Genomic DNA, 17,793 nt, shown 5'->3' on the forward strand with positions numbered 1-17,793 from the left:
CCAAACACTCTGACTACCTACAAGAGGTTGAACACAAACTAGGGTCATCACTGGACCGTACAAAACTTTTGGTGTGAGCACAATCGTTGACAAGATATATGAGCGTGTACTTTCTTCCGCCTTTGTCGAGGTTTATTGATACATTATGGTTCATAAAACTAATATAGTAGGCTTGTTCGCTGCTGATTTGTTTTAGTTTGAGTAACCTGTCTTTCGTAAATAGAATTTCTATTATGATTTTCTCTTAATAGTTTTACATACGTACAGTTTTTTTTTAAAAGCTCCGATGACACACGGACTGAAATATCTGAGAAGAACTCAAATTCTCTTAAGAGAGTCTTGCGTGATAGTTAAGAGATTGATAATGATGTAATTCTAACAAGGTTACCATTATTTTCCCCTGAGGAAATTCATGAAAAACTCGATAAAAATCAAAACTAAACAATCCAATAGTCACATGCACCCCTTTTCCCATCGCAGAGGCCAGTCAACCAAAAACCCATTCATAAAAATAAAAGAACGACATCACTCATCATTATCATAATAAGCCACATAGGAAAGCAAATAAAAGAGGGGATATGAAAAAACACGGTATGAAAAAACCGGCCAATTGCGAGTCGGACTCGCGCACGAAGGGTTCCGTACCATTATTTGTAAAACCGCAACTACCAATTGCCGTTATCGATATCGAGCAAAAATTTGTAAAAAAATCAACGTGATTTTTTTGTACGCCCCCCCAAAATATTTATTTTATTTTATTCTATTTATTCTTTTTCAGTATGTTGTTATAGCGGCCACAAAAATACATCATCTGTGAAAATTTCAACTCTCTAACTCGGTTCATGAGATACAGCCTAATAACAGACGGACGGACGGACAGAGGAGCGAAAACAATAGGGTCCCGTTTTACCTTTTCGGTACGGGACCCTAAAAATAGACGATAGAACGAAAGGCATAGAGTTAACTTGAAAAATTTTCCGACCATTTGTCTTCAAGCCTGGGAGCCATGATCGATGTCAAAGAGGAAAAAATACGGATGATTTTTACCGGCTTTGGTCGCCAGGTAGCTCTAGCTAGTTGACTCAACTGGAAATGTTACGATTCGTGGGTCAATGTTAGCTTATTCGGTTTTAATAGCAATGTTAAGAGATGGTTTTGTACTTTTGTTTGTGATTGTACATTAGTGGATCTGTTTACGGTCAACGGTTGTGTATTACATTAAAGCTAAATCATCATCCTCCTCCAAGCCTTTTTCCCAAACTACGTTGGGGTCAGCTTCCAGTCTAACCGGATTCAGCTGAGTACCAGTGCTTTACAAGAAGCGACTGCCTATCTGACCTCCTCAACCCAGTTACCCGGGCAACCCGATACCCCTTGGTTAGACTGGTGTCAGACTTACTGGCTTCTGACTACCCGTAACGACTGCCAAGGATGTTCAATGACAGCCGGGACCTACAGTTTAACGTGCCATCCGAAACACAGTCATTGGTGTCTAAGATATACTTAGAAAGTACATACAAACTTAGAAAAGTTGCATTGGTACTTGCCTGACCTGGAATCGAACCCGCGCCCTCATACTCGAGAGATCGGTTCTTTGCCCACTAGGCCACCACGACTTCCTTCTTCTACTTCCGACATTAAAGCTAAATAATTATAGAAATTGATATGTTCTGAAGGACATGTCTTAAAGATAACCAATATTTTCTGACAAAAGTAACGCAGGTGGCGTAACTTATTTCTATAGGAGTTATTCTGTTTCGTAATTAAATTTTCCAGTTTTCAGAAGTTCTAAAAAGTAATAACTGACCTTTCTTTACGCGTGCCAAAATAAAACTTTTAAAGGTTTCCCTAATAAAGAGTTGTAGTACTAACTTCATGCTTTTGTTGGCAAAAAATAAACATCCGAACAATAACAGAACGAGTTTTTTTGCCTCTCGCACTGAGGGTGAAGTTGAAAATTATTCATTGTACTTCATTATCGTAATAATGTTTCGGAATTTCAAAGAATAAAACTTGAGCAATCTTTACAAAATTTATTTGCGTATCAAAAATGTTTCCCTTCAATTCTGTAATTAGCCTCATTTTACGCAATCTTGTTGAAGTATTCCAATTTCTCTTTTGTAAAGTTAACTTTGTAGATATTGTAACTATTATATTATCGCAGGCTTTACACACACAAAGACTTCAACATTCTATAATTGGCTCCCAAATTCATATTCAAGCCTAGAAAATTATAATTAAACTTACGTATTTTCTGTGGTTCAATAATACGTTTTCTGGCTTTAAACAATTACTATAGTCTTCTTTGATGAATTTCGGCTGTTATTTCAGTTATCATGATACTCGACACTAAAACATTACCACTAGTTTTTTGGCAATTAACATCATACTTTGCCAAAACTTTGCACTGCTTTAGTGATATTTCTTTTAAACCTGAAGTAATGTTAAACCTTTTAATGTTCGTTCTTCATCACCGTTATTATACTTCTAAATAGCTAGTCTGGAAAACTAGTGTTTGAGCAAACTTTCATCTTTCTTGAAGCAACGACGTACGTTATCGTCCTTGTTCATGTCCCCGAATATAGTATCTACATTTCATTGACACTGCTGCTTCCCCCGTACATTTTGCTCTTAGATAGCTTTATGGAGCCGTTAATAATAGCCTGATCTATGGCTCCATTGTGCGTCGATACAGAATTCCAGTTGAATTCACTGCCAGCCATAGTGTTGTCTGAGTCAGGATCTGAACATATTCAATAAAATAATAAAGCTTAAAAAATAAAAGTCGTCAGAAAATGACTTCGTTGTTCGCCGTCAATAGCATCATATAAAAGGGACATTTAATAACTTACGTAAGATTCAACAGGCGGATCGCCGCCTTCTAAGACTTATATTTTCCACCCTCTCACTTCGCTTGACCGCTGTCTCGTCTCCGATTATTATAAAGTCAAAGCTTTGATATTTGAAAACAAAGAATATAAGACACTTAAGTTATAAATAAAAATTGATAGTATCCTATCTCTAGACTCCTAGGATTAATTAGCCTTAATATTTAAGTCTGTACCTAAATCTGCATAGATAGACCTACTTATTCAAATTACGTAAAACAGGTTTCAAGAATATTGATGAATCAATTTACATCTCAAACATACACAGATTAAATGTCAAAATTATAGCTTTTAGCAAGTTCATCAGAATTCTTAGGATGCAACCTGTATGGATACCTGGTTATTTAAAAGTAAATAAAAATCGACGACGAAGCTTGATAAAAAAAAGAAAACTTAATTTCTAAAAAGCCATAGAAATTAGAAGAAAATTGTGACCAGTAAAAAGGAAAGACGCTTCCACAAAGAAGATATAAAAGTTATTGAACTCTTTGAAAAAATTAAAAACAAAATTTCTCAAAATAAGTCCAAGGCAGGTAAAGTTCTTCTTCACATTTCGAGCCATCAATCAATTCTCACCCGCAAAGCCACGAAGAAAAATGTTTTGGCCATAAAGCGAAGATAATAAAGGGGTTAAAAGTTATTACGCAAAGACAAAAGGCTGAGTAATGAACGAAACAAAGGCGACGTGGGCTAGCTGTAAATATGATTATGCCAGCCCAGCCTACCTTAACATCACGGAGTATGAACAAATGGAGTGTACCTGAACGCTTATTTTCGTACTTACGATTACTTTACTTACTACCTGGATCTATACTTGTTTCCACCTATTTTGTTGATTCGATAATAAATTGTATTTATTTGTGAGCCAAATTATTGCAATTCACAGAAAAATAAATTACCTATTTTAGTATGTGATTGCCTTATTTGATAACGTTGTGTCGGTTTCCTTAGAAATCAATTCCAAGTTAGTCAAGTTTTTGTCATTTTATCACACGCGATACATAAACTCACTTATCAATACTACGACGAGTTCAGCTTTATAAAATTGTAAAATTTTACATCCGCCGATAGAACCGTATTACCTTGTCACACTGATCAGCTTGTGCAGAGCTCGTAATGTCATAAAATGTTATAAAAAAAATATCTATTAACTCGCACTCCATTTCTCTCTACTCCACATTTCTCTACCGATAAATTACGGCCGCCTACTACCAAAGGCATAAAGGTGTTGGTAATTATTAAATTCATTTTAAATTGTACAGCGCTATCACTTTATAGGGTGTGGTTTTACTGAACCATTTATGAATTTAATTCTACCTACATGTATTTTAAATGTTATGTGGGAGTATGTCGGCCAACCGGTTGAGTTCAGTGAAATAATGGGAATAATAAACATGCTTGTGCCAAAAGCTCCTCTACTACAATATTAATTCTTTAATTTTGGATGGGTCAAGAACCGTGATAAATTAGGCTGCTAAGTTTTCAGCTCGATACATTATTGTTGGGTTTTAGGTTTTCGCGAGTGGCTTACTATACGTGGCTTAAATGACAGCCCGTTTTGGGAAATGATTGTATGACGTTATTAAACACTAGTGAAGCTCCATTCGACTGTTGAGCAAGTTTACCTTTTTTAAGGCATGATGACATCATGTTGGGAAAGGAATTGAAAAAGAAATCTATTTGAACGTTGGACTAACCTAAGTTCAGGAAAGCATGTCAAGCAGACCTTTGGAAATTAAAACTAACGACTTTTCCACCGTCACAAAATTAACAAGCAAACCTCGAACGAGAACTCGTCTTTAAAATTTGAAAAAAGAACATGCCATTAGCGTTTTAAACATGTGTCAACTCAAAGGTGTTGCCATTTCAAAAACGTTCGCTCCTCGTTTTTGACGTAGCTAGTTCCCCGTTTAGCGGGAGTCAACAAAGTGTTATATTCATAGGCGGGCTCATTCCGTGTCTAAACGTTGTTAAAATCTATGTGTAGCTGAGACTTTACTTAGGCAACGTAAACAGTCTAGTTTTCATGAAAACAAGTTGGGCGCGGCAGCGTTATAGGCAAAGAGGCCGTGACTAATTTATGCGAAAACACGAATAGTTTAAAATGTTATTAGAAGCTAAAATGGAAAATTATCCGAATGTGTGTTAGCTGATCAGAATATATTCATAATAAAATTTGAACAGGCCTTTCAAGGATCCGTATCCGACGCGTAAATTATGCCACGCTCCAACGTATAAGTTAAAAGCATCAGCTTTGATTGAATCCAATTAATTCTGGTTTCTGTAAACATATGTGTACTAGATATAGGTTTACGACTATATCATCATTGGCCATCTCATAACAAAACAGAACCAATATTAATTTCAGTAGAGGTTTAGTAAGATTTACAGAAAAAAAGGATTCGGTACTTAATTAATTCTCAATATAAAAACCCAAGTACTTAATATTCATTATAATTATATTGACGTAAACCTGCTACATAATACAATTACCACACAAAAACAAATTACCACGTCATTCCCAAGCTGGAATCTAATAAAAAGGTTTTATAAGGACAATATATAGGCAATAAAAACGTCGGGCTCCTAGTCTATGGTGCAGCGAAAGGTGTGTTCCGCACGGCAACCCATTAGGTAATTGAATCGACTACTTTCCTAATATTGCTGGCTGGTTTTGCACTTTAAAATGTATTTAATGGCTCATAATGGATACTTTTTCTCGTAGGTACAATATCGAATAGTGTCTATATGTTGAAAATGCTTGATTATTTCAATAAGTAATCAAGTAATGCCTGATCTTTTCAAGCTTATACTGAGTTAATTGCATTTCCAAATAACAATTATATCTAATGTGAACTAAGAAAAATAAATAATGAGCAGTAGGTAGGTATAGGTGCTAAAATATAAGAAATAATTTCAGATTTTCGTACACCTTCAGCTAATTGTGCCATTCATAACGGTCCATAAAAAAATGAAAGGAATGTTATAACAAAACACATAAAGTTAATTGGTATCCTGACTTTCACAGCTAACCTTTCCTCGGCTTATATTACTTTGAAACTTAGGTAATATGATTTTTAGTCAACTTTTCAAAGAATGTGTTTGTTTCAATTTTGTTCACAGTTCCAATTACATGTTTTAGGGCACGAGAGTAATATCATAAATTTTTCAAAGCTAGGTATACAGAAGAAAATTTTTATTTAAGGCTGAAGGACTGATTCTACCAAGCTAAGCCTGATCTGTGTTACACATAACCTCGGCTTAGGCTAATGTTATAACTTGTGATCATTAACGATGAATTTAATTAATGTTGAAGTAAGAATGAAAAAAGGGTAAAAGCAGCAAAAAACTGTCGAAAAATTACTTTTCAGTCACCAAAGCATATTCAAAATTACCCCTGTTGACGTGAGATCTAAACCACCGTTCAATATTTTAACCTTCGTTCACAGCGGTGGAATCACCGTCAAGAAACAAAGTAACATAAAAAAGCAGAAATTCAAAGATAAACTTGGGTGGCAAAACTTGTACGTGACCTGATGGATCTTGTTCCAACATTCTTGGGAGCAAGTCAGTCTGCAATTCACCGCAGTGCAGTTAGTACCAAACTTACCTGAAAACACGGAAGAAGGAAGGATGGGCGGAGATGCCATAAGGCAGGTCAGGCGCTTCGTTGTAGGTCAATACGACGGAACACGACGGGTTTTAGTCAGTCTTACATTCCCTCACCGCTGCTAACCCACAGCGGGAGGGGTCATTTGATGATTTTCGAGGTCGTTAAAAAAAGTCACGTATGGTAGGTGCCATCGGTAACAAGAACTAACGAAGTGTTCGGGTTCCTTGTCAAATCAAGACAAATCTATCAAGGATTAGTCTGTATTGATTAGTGATAGGGTTTAAAAAAAAATGGGCGGGTTCTAAAGAAGGCGCATGAGGTCGAAGCTGGTAACGTTCCTCGTAACCCACACTTTCTTAGGAGATTTTGCGTTATGACATCTCCGCTACTCATTTTGTTTTCTGTGCCTGAAACTAAGTCTGTTTATCAGAAAAGCGACAGATTGCGGTGCCGCTGTTACATTGCATTATGATACTCTTGACTGGCACTGGTGCAATCATAGTGGGGCATTTGTTATTTATTGAGGAAGGTTTTCATAGTTTTGAGCCTGTAATGTAAGGACCAATGACATATGAAACAATTCTTGCGATAGCGCGAGAAATTTAAGGATATGTGACTTTATAGAGGGGTCTCTAACGAAAATAAAAAGCGCTTTTATTTTCATTAATTTCTTATGCATGTCTTAGCCACATGATATGTGGTGAGTAGTATTGGGTTCATTTGGTACAAATTAACGGACTCAAGCTGAGCATAAATGTCAAATGTAGCTTAGAAGCGAAGAATAATCTATCAAATAGTAATTCACATAGGAGCAAAAACAAAACCATAAACCTACAATGAGAAGTTTTTCCAGCTTTCATAGGTGTCGTCGACATTTACTGCAATGCAGTTAATAGTACTCTCAGAATGGATAAAAAAGATAGCTTACTCTGAAGTGTCAGTAACAGAATACCCTAGCAACTGCGAGAAAAATATTAACGAAGAAACACGGATTTATATTTTTATTTTACACCGTTAGTTTCTCGAATAACACGCGGGATTTTCTGAAGATGGATTTTCGCCATCAAGTGACGATTCATTCATTGTTCTGATTGTTCACTTTCAAATAAGAACCACTGAGTGATTTTATTTGCGCGTCTTAAAACAGGGCATATAAGTACGACATATTCCGAGTGGCAGAAATCTGTCACGCTGTTTTAAAAGTTATATCTGTACGGAAAAACCGAGCGGAATATCCGTTAGTGTGAAATCACCGTTAATACTGCAATTTGCCTTGTTAAATTGAACATATTATTATCACCGCTTCAACATATTACCGCTACATAGAAACTCGCAGACCAAAATAAGTAAAAAAACGCCCGACAAAATTAACAAATGTTAACGAACTTCTATTACTTCTAGTAAACCTACTCCCCTAGGTTCAAACCCAAACTACTAAATACATATTCATGTTTTAACTAAGCGTCGGTTAAGTTCGCTAAGTTATACGAACTTAGCCGAACTGCTATTTGAAACACCTTTGCCAACTGCCTGACTTTCAGTTCAAATGCCAGCTTCCAGACTGAAATAAAAACAGTTGAAAGATACCAAAACGTTGCTCCTTACGACGAAACTTGTTTTGTACTACAATCTTTATTGCAATGATGTTTTGTGAACTTGTGAGCTCAATAACAGTTGTGGATGTTGGTGTGACTTCTTATTAGATACTTAAAATAAAAAGAGTTAAGCTTTTTTGTCACAATAAGTTGCGTTTGTTACAACTTATAAATTGCTTACATAATTCATTAGGTATGAAGTTGTGAAAAAGCTCTATAATTAAAGAAGTAACTACAGAGACATACCACTATATGCAAAGTTATATATTTTCATCCTACTATTTTATATCCAGTATAAAACATTGACGCCAGTGCAGGAGCTAATATTCCACTATGAAATTGTCACACGAATTATCCCAACAAAATAACACAGCAACAAATTAATTTACTGAAACATTACTATTTAAATTCACAACTTATTAAATTCACCATTTATACGCTAGTTTACGAGATGAACGTATAAAACGCGGCACAGTTTATAATCACCTTGCACGCTAGGGATGCACCGGTTAATTATTCCCACACCTCTTCTGGGAGATAAACCCTGAATTTATCATCATAATATTGAATATTTTACGCCATTGTTTATTTATTTTGTTGTTTCAACTATGAGTTCATTGAATTTAATTGTGAAGTTTTTCAGTTTCTCAGTCAAGGAGTGAAATATTGTAGGCTATATAAAAACCTACAATATTAAATGTCAAAGTAACGATCACTACACTAGGCGTATGCGGTAGCCATTAAAAAAAAGTTTACTAAAATGAATTACTACAAGCTGACCTAAAACAAAACCGTTGAACTGGCTATTATTTGATACTAATGTTATAAAGAGGAAACATTTTTCTGTTTGTTCGTACCGCAAATATTCCGAAACTACTGATCTGAAAAAAAACTTTCACTGTTAAAAAGCTACACTCTTTCCGAGTAACATAGCTTAGGTCATTCCCAATACGGGCAGTAATTCCCACGGGACGCGGGTGAAACCGCGTTAAAACAGCTAGTATAAAATAATGTCACTATTTACTCATATCAGTAGTAATTCGCATATGACCAGTTGTCACATTAAGGGTCATCGGCCCCAGTTCACGCGTGACTGGGACCTATTTAATTAGCACTAAGTGGGCCTCACTTAGGACGACTAACCCGTATAAATACCTTGTCTCTGGTGGGGTCAGTGCAAATGCAAGTGTGTTGCGGTTTCGTAATGGTCGATGGGACAAAAGCGAGCAGCCTTTTAGAGAAATGGAAATCGTTTGTTTCAATGTTGGCTTAGAGAGTGTGTTAGCTGTTTCAACTGTTTTTCCAAAATAGGAGGTACGTTTTGCGAATAGACGGCAAACGTCCGAGAAAACTATGTTAATAGGAGTTAGGCATTTTAACATCAAATGTTAATGCTAATGTGTGAAACGGTTATCGAAACCATTAAGCATATATTTTTATAGTCCAAACCATATTTGTTCATTCCATCACAGACAAAACAGAGCGCACTGTATTTTTTTATGAGATCTGCATTTTTTTAACAATGTTTATTACTTTTAATAAATAACTTTGACTTGGACATTTAAGGCATTGTTGTAAAAGTTGTAATTTGACATTCAAAGGATCAAAACAGTTAAAAGAATATCTGAAAAGTTCGTAATCCGAGCTATTTAGTTATCTCAGCAAAATGATGCAAGAAAACATAAAAAAGTAAGTGTAACACTAACGTTTTACAATCTTAGAGGAAGATTGAGTACGTAACATTTATTTCCGAAGTAGCCAGTAGGTACACAAGTACGGTTGTTAACTTTTAACTAGTTGGAGCTCCGTTTACGAGCGCCTCCGAAACGGTCCGGTTTATATCGAGATATTTCAGCACTATGTGAGATTGAGATTTTTTTTCTGGACCGCTGTGAGCAAGTGTGGTGATTAGCGCTCATTCTTTCTTTGTATGAGAAGAGTCGTGCACTCTACAGTGGGACAGTAAAAATGATGATACTAATGATGATGATGTGAGGATTATTTCTTAAAAACGATTTAATTAAGTGAAGAGAAGAGTAGTCTTAATGAAACGTAAAGTCGTTATCCTGTGGCTTCAATCAACATAGTTTTTGGGAATCGTTTGCTTTATGCGTAGTTTTGTTTCAGTTTTATATCGGGTGTGTCGTTCACAATCACATTAAATCATATCACATATACTTTATGACATTCTATGGCGAATTGTAAAAAAAATAACCTAATCCATTCAGTGGTTTAGCCACAGGAGTCATTTTTCGTTTTTATAATTTACAACATCATGTGTACAGCAGAGATAAAGTTAGGAGTATTGTATGTTTTGATCAGTTGACAGCTGTCAGTTTTCAAGGGAGAATTTCAGTTGTTTGTAATGACTGACTTTTATATGGTGTTCTAATTTTTGCACATTTTTATTCCATTTACTTTGTTTGAAAAAATCTTTTTTTTTATTTTTACGTATTTTTCTTTTATCGTTGTGTTAATCGACATATATTAACCAGTATATTAACGCATTTAATTTAATGTGATTATGAACGACACACCCGATATGTGAATTAGAGTGTAGGTGAACAGAACTATTTACTAATGTATTAATATACTGTAAATAAGCAGCAATATTTATTCACGCGCCAAAAATCATAATTAAGTGTAACGTGACACACCACATGTCCCGTTTATTTTGTTAACAGCAAAAACCCCGGAACAGGGCACATAAACGGATTCGCATTTGTTACCCTGCTCTATACCCATTCGTTATTTTACTGTAGCAAAGTAAAGCGTCTAAGTATAAAGCGCGGTAAGCGCTGAAAGCGATTTGTCACCGTCGCGCCGGAGCGCAACTTTTTGCCAAGGGATTTTACAGCGCGGCCCGCTAACACGACTCACGTCGGCTTATGACGATATTACTTGCTGGATAGTCTAAATACTATTTATATTTATAGTTTTGTACGGTGGACCGCACGTCAGTGGTAACTGTCATGCACCTTAACTCGATAGTAATAAGTACGATTTTCCTATAAAACTGTTACCACTGACCTGAAGTTGACTGTACGTGTAAAATATCTTAAAGCATTTGCTCCATCTGCATGTAAGTCCGTTTTGCGATAAGCTCACGGATTACAAAATGATAAGCTTAAAAATACGACAGGGATTTTCCTACAATAGTTAGTAAAATAAAAACGTTGAGGCTGAAGTAATCGATTACACGAATCCCTAACAAGAGTCTAGATTTAAAAACTTCAAGGATTAAAATAAACCTTACCTCACGGAAAATGCAACAGGATACATTTTTTACGGTGTTCCGTGTTTTTGTAAACGCGGCAAGAAGCTAATGTATAATGTGCGACGAACGGCTGCTAAAGTCAATCACGCTGTATCTCTCGGCTCAGTGAGCGCGAAACATCTAGTTCCAGCCGCGCCACGTAAAAATATTTCACCGCTGAACATGTCGTAGGTGTTCCGTTATATGGTTATGCAGAGCCGGTTTTAGTCAGTTTTTTGAGTAGTGTCACAATGTGAAATTGACACCCATTAAAAGATCATTATGTCAGGTGAATGTGAAATAAAATACATTAAGTCAATTTAAAATGTTAACAAAATTGAGTGTATTTATTTAGTGCGCCAATAGCAATACATAACAAAGTATAAAAAATAAATCAATTAAAATAACTTTTTACAGTCATGTATTTCCATTAAAGGTGCATACAGCACTTAATATTTTATAATTTTGGCGGCCATCGGTTCATAACAGCGCCCCCATAGATGGCGCTATGTGCTCCACTCACACTGCCCTAGGCCCGGCCCTGTGCTTGCATGTAATATGTTTTAAGCTCAGAACATTCGTGGTTGTATGGAACTTGTAATTAGGCCGAGGACATCAGTCTTCTATGTTTTAATTGGATTTTTTACAGATGTGACGTCGCGTCGGACGTTTGACGTCAATGTTATTACATTTCCACGAATACGTACCTATGTAGGTATATCTATAAATTGATGTGCTGACGAGTTGGTATTAAAAATCTAGCCTTTGTTTTCAACATTTCACACAACAAATTGTTGAACTATGTTTTGTAAAATAAATGCGGAAGTATTTTTTTGTCTTGCGGTTGAAAACTATTCTGCCGTTGTAAGAAAAAGGGCACAACTAACATTTTTTTTAAAATTGAGTTACATACATATTTAGAATCAGAAAAAAAAGGCGCATCTGCTCAACTTTTTGTAGAATTTTATCTTTAAGGAATACGGAGATACAGATGGCTTAAAAGGCACAAATGAGACTAATATTCATGTTTTATAAGATGAAAAGACACATTTATTTACCATTTTATTGAAAAGGCACAAATACGTAGATGTGACTATAATTTCATATAGATTTTTACTAAAAACTACTTTGAAAAGGCACATCTACAACATAACATAAAGAAAAGGCTCAAATGCCAGATGTGCTCTTTCTACTAAATAAATAATCCATGTATTTCTCAATTAATTTACGTATAAAAGTCACAAAGACCCAGTTGTGCCTTTTCTTTAAATTATTTACGATTAGGGGTGAGGAAAGGAGGGCAGGGTTTGATTGAAACGCGTCAGTTGTGCCTGTGACGTCGAAGCTATAAGCGACGAATAAGCTCTAATAAGCTTAAAAAAGGTTGAAAACCAAAAGAAGATGGATCAAAATTGCCCCACGTCCTACAACAACGTGACGTATCTCAAAAAAAAGATAAAAATGTAAAAAAAATATGGCATACTCTGTAACTTAATTTTTTTCATCAAAAAATGCTTTGAAAATTGTTCAGGCGCTGTTATGAAAACATCGATCATAAGACTATTTATAGACCATTTTTTTAAATTATATTTTTGTTTGATAGTGTGTACCTCACAGGTGGTCCCATATTCATCAGGTCAGGATCTGATGATGGAAACCCTAAGAAATCCAGGGCAACTTTTAAAAGTTGTAGGCATGCGCAGGATAAAAACTTTACAATGAGGTGTATGTCTGATAACACTATGCAACAGTGAAGGTTTGGAGCTGACCTGATGATGGAGACGAAAGAGGGTCGAGGGAAATCAACAACTGAATATGTAAAAAAACTTTTTACAAAAAAATAAGACCGACTCCCAAAACAATGAAAAGCACCGACTTCTAGGCCGATGCACCTAATAGTTTTTTTTTTTTGCTTTTCAGTGTTTTTTTGGGAGTCGGTTTTTTTTTTTTTTAATAAGTTGCATCGTGTAATCAGACATACACCTCATTGTCAAGTTTTTATCCTGCGCATGCCTACAACTTTCAAAAGTTGCCCTGGATTTCTCAGGGTTTCTATCATCAGATCCTGACCTGATGAATATGGGACCACCTGGGAGGTAGACACTATCAATCATATACATAATTTTAAAAAATGGTCCTTAAATTTTCTCATGAACAATTTTTTCATAACAGCGCCTGAACAATTTTTGAAGCATTTTTTTCGTATGAAGGTGTAAAAAAATTAAGTTACAGAGTATGTCATATTTTTTTTTACATTTTTATCTTTTTTTTGAGATACGTCACATTGTTATAAGACGTGGGGCAATTTTGTATGGATTGTGATCCGTCTTCTTTATGCTCCTATTACTACCTCTACTAATATAGAATTTTTTGACTTATTTTTTATATTGTAATTTAGAGATTTAGAGATTATTTTATAGATTTTTAAATTGGGTCCAACCTATTATTATTAAAAAGAATATAAATATTAAATTTTGATTTTCCTTAGGTATACTTACTTAGGTAACTAACTAAAAACTGTAATTGAGTTTAAGTATTAGCACTTTTTCTTTCTAATTTATAAGTTCTATTAGTTAACCAAAATTGAAGGATGAGATCCCTAATAATTTAAAAATAACTATTGAATATTAAGAAAGGTTCTTTTTTGTTTAAATTTTGGTGTCCTAGAAGTAAATTTGTTTCAGTTATTTGGATAAGGATAACCAGAAATGGCATGATAATAAATGTTTTATAGTTTATTAAAGTTTCCTCGCATGATTATTTGTCTTTTTTTTGTAGAAAAAATTTAGTAAATTTGCATTAAAAAAGCGCAATTAGACAAATGTGCCCCTTCTTTCAGACTCAATGACTAATTTTCTTGAAATATTAAAAAGAAAGGTCACATTTGGTTAATTATGCCATTTCTTTGTAGTAAGTGGTATTTTTTAATTATTTTTTTTTTAAGTTGAAAGGAATAATTTGAATTTATTTTAAAATTAACTATATATAAAAACTAAAAAGTTAAAAATATAATAGTACTAACCTTCACGCATATATCATCAGTATTTTTTTTTCTTTTAAGCTATAGGTTTCCACGCTATTGAGCAGAATATGGTAAAAACTTTAACCTCAATTATCTCAGTTTGACCAAAATGGTAGATGTGCCCTTCTTTCATACGACGGCAGTATTGATACTAGTCTATTGAAAGGAAATCGCAGAAGTTTGAAAAAGGCCTAGGCAAATTTTATCAGGAGCGTGACGTACTTTCTTCTTGGAACCACGAGATAGGCTAGTACTGATTAATTACAATATTTGACGGCGGAACTTTCATCTACCTACGGACTGTTCTAGGAATATTAATTTCTCAAATATTTGGTAACATGTCACAGGAAATTATATGTTTCACTACACCGACAAACATATTTCAGAAGTATTTAAATTCTAATGTATGCGGAAAATGTAGGTAGGCGATTTGATTAAGTTGATAACATAAGAAAAAAGTTTTATTATTTACAGGGGCACTTAAACCTATACCATATGATATGAACCATATTGAAGGCACGACATCATGGACTATGGCGAATTGATTGCTGTTGCACTTTTACTGGCGCTAAACAAGAAAAAGAGGAAACGACGTTACTGGGTACACCCGTCGAATGCTCAAAGATTATCCGAAAGTCAATTCTATGTTAAAACAGCTAAATTACGAGCATACCCAGAAGAATTATTTATTAAGTATTATAGAAAGTCCATTAAATCCTTTGATGAACTTCATAAATATCTTTACTAACAATAATGGATTGTATTATCTGAATAATAATAATCAATTTTTAATAATAATAATCAATTTTTATTCAGATAATACAATCCATTATTGTTATAGTATTGTATTGTATTGTATAGTTTTTTTAATTTCAGTTTTTGAAATTAAAAAAACTCATTATTTTTGGGTGTTTATTTATGTAAATATGTGTACGCTTGTTAATTGTTCAATAAAAAGGTTTTTTTTTTATAATATTTAATACAAAAATAAAAAACATATATAAAAAGCCAGACACAGGCAGGCTCTAAATGCTCTGATACACGTCCATTCGGAACAGGGCTACCTTAATTCAGAATGAAAATTTCCGTATGTGTGCGGCGGTCAAACCAAATTGTTCGCGAGCGCTGCGTTCGGAATGACGTCATCAGGTTTTATTCCGTTCTGAGTACCAGAACGCACGGAGAAAATTTTAAACCGAATGTCAGGTTTTTTTCCGTCCGGAAAAAGTAAGAACGTGTGCGCTCTTGTGAACATTTTGTATGAAAAAAGAGCATTCCGGTTTCCGGATCAGGATTCCTGATCAGGAAACCGGATCAGGAAACCGGATGTGTGCTGCCGGCCTTAAACGGCTTATAATCCAACGGATTAAACGTAATTATCAAGCAACTACCCACAAAGCAATCACATTATCAGCTCCAAAAACAAAACAAAAGACACACTAATAAACACACATTTACACAGTCGAACACACCGCTTAATAAGGTCCATTTCATCGGTGTCCCAATTACTGAATCATTTCACGCTTACAAATAAAAAGGTATAAAAAGCCACCCTTTTCAGGCGGCTGAATAATTTGTTGTGACAAATTGCGGGCCTATTCAAAACAAGCGCCCGTCAGTGCCTGATTTACGTGGCTTTTGTGAGCCCCGGACAATTCTGAAGACATTTTTCTGCGCTTATAAGCAGATATGGGATATTTGTATCTGTTTGGGGGTGACGAATGTGCTATCGGCTTATCGAGTCGTGTAAGTTACGTTCTTGAACATAATATGACACTGGAAACATTGATTGTTAGACAGCCAGAGTAATCAGACTGTGAGAAAATTCGGGATGTTTTTAAAACGTAAACAATTTGGAACTTTATCTTGTACCTTATGCTAAGAGATTATAATCTGAAAAATCCAATATTACTACGAAGATATTAACAATTTCAGACTATTCAACAATCTATACATATAATAAATCTGTAAAAAAACTGTGTCTGTACATTGAATATATTAAAAAAATAATAATTGGGTGGGGTTTAGAAACAGTAATGGAGCACAAATCCAAAAAAAAAAAATTGTCTGTATGTCTGTATGTCTGTTTGTTTGTACACGCTAATCTTCGGAACTACTGGACGGATTTCAATGACTTTTTCTTTGTTGTATCGGTATAAAGTCGGGGCAACATATAGGCTATAATTTATCTTCGAAACTTGAAGACCTGGTGCAGAACTGCAACAGATCAGCAAAACTATAAGAGATACAAAAATGGTGCCATGGCAAAAATTGTTCCACGTGATGAGCATTTTCGGTTGAGAGAATAAATTTGAAGATCTAAAACACCTGATGTGGAACCCCAAGAGCCCAGCTACTCTGTAGCATATACGGGTATGACATTTTAGCAAAAGTTGTTCAATCTAATAAGCACTCTCTATTGACCTATAATAATCGAAGATCTGGAACACCTGATGCGGAACTTCAAGAGCCCAGCTACACGATAGCATACATAGGAATACCGTTTTAGCAAAAGTTGTTCGATCTGATGTATATTTTCTGTTGACTTATGAGAATCGAAGTACCCGTAACGACTGCCAAGGATGTTCAATGACAGCCGGGACCTACAGTTTGACGTGCCATCCGAAACACAGTCATTGGTTTCAAAACCGGTCATTGGTGGCCAAAATATTCTTAGAAAGTACATACGAACTAAGAAAAGTTGCATTGGCAAGTACTTGCCAGACCTGGAATCGCAGTCCCACACTCATACTTGGGAGATTGGTTCTCTAAACACTAGGTCACCACTACTTTGTTATTTAAGGGTCCGTTCAGAAAAACCACTTAAATGCGGACTAATTAGAATCACTACTTTTATCCCTATGGTCACGCCTATTGCGCTTTAGTTCTTAGCGTTTTGTTTAGTCTGCTGTGCTTTTGCCGTTGACGTACAAAAGTTAAATCTATGGAACGTTTCGAATGATTTTGCTTATTCTGTTGTTTTCCCGTCAACGGGCCCTTTAAATTCAACATCAGACCCCGCAGTCGCTGGCATAAGGGACAGGATCCGCGTACGAAGTCGCGGGCAGAAGCTAGTTTTATAATAAAATCGCTTTATATGAGAAACATACTTTAACTCTCGACCTCTAGAACGTCTAGTAAGCAAAATACTAAATCTTATTACAGCCAAGATCAAAATACAGAAAAGTCAGTTGAAAATTACATTCAAATCAATAAGATTTATTACTGTGCAAAAAAGATAAAACGACGCAAAAGATCAAATGCTTACAGAGGTAAGTTTGTTTGTCGAGCCATAATTTAAAATAGCATACGAAACGGCGAAGTTTGGAGTCCAAGCCTCTGCCAGATTGCTAATAAATTATATTGGATGCCCTCCAAAACGGCAACACGACGTATATTTCAAATTTATTGAATTTGTC

This window comes from Helicoverpa armigera, chromosome 2 (assembly GCF_030705265.1).
Source record: "Helicoverpa armigera isolate CAAS_96S chromosome 2, ASM3070526v1, whole genome shotgun sequence".
NCBI lineage: Eukaryota > Metazoa > Arthropoda > Insecta > Lepidoptera > Noctuidae > Helicoverpa > Helicoverpa armigera.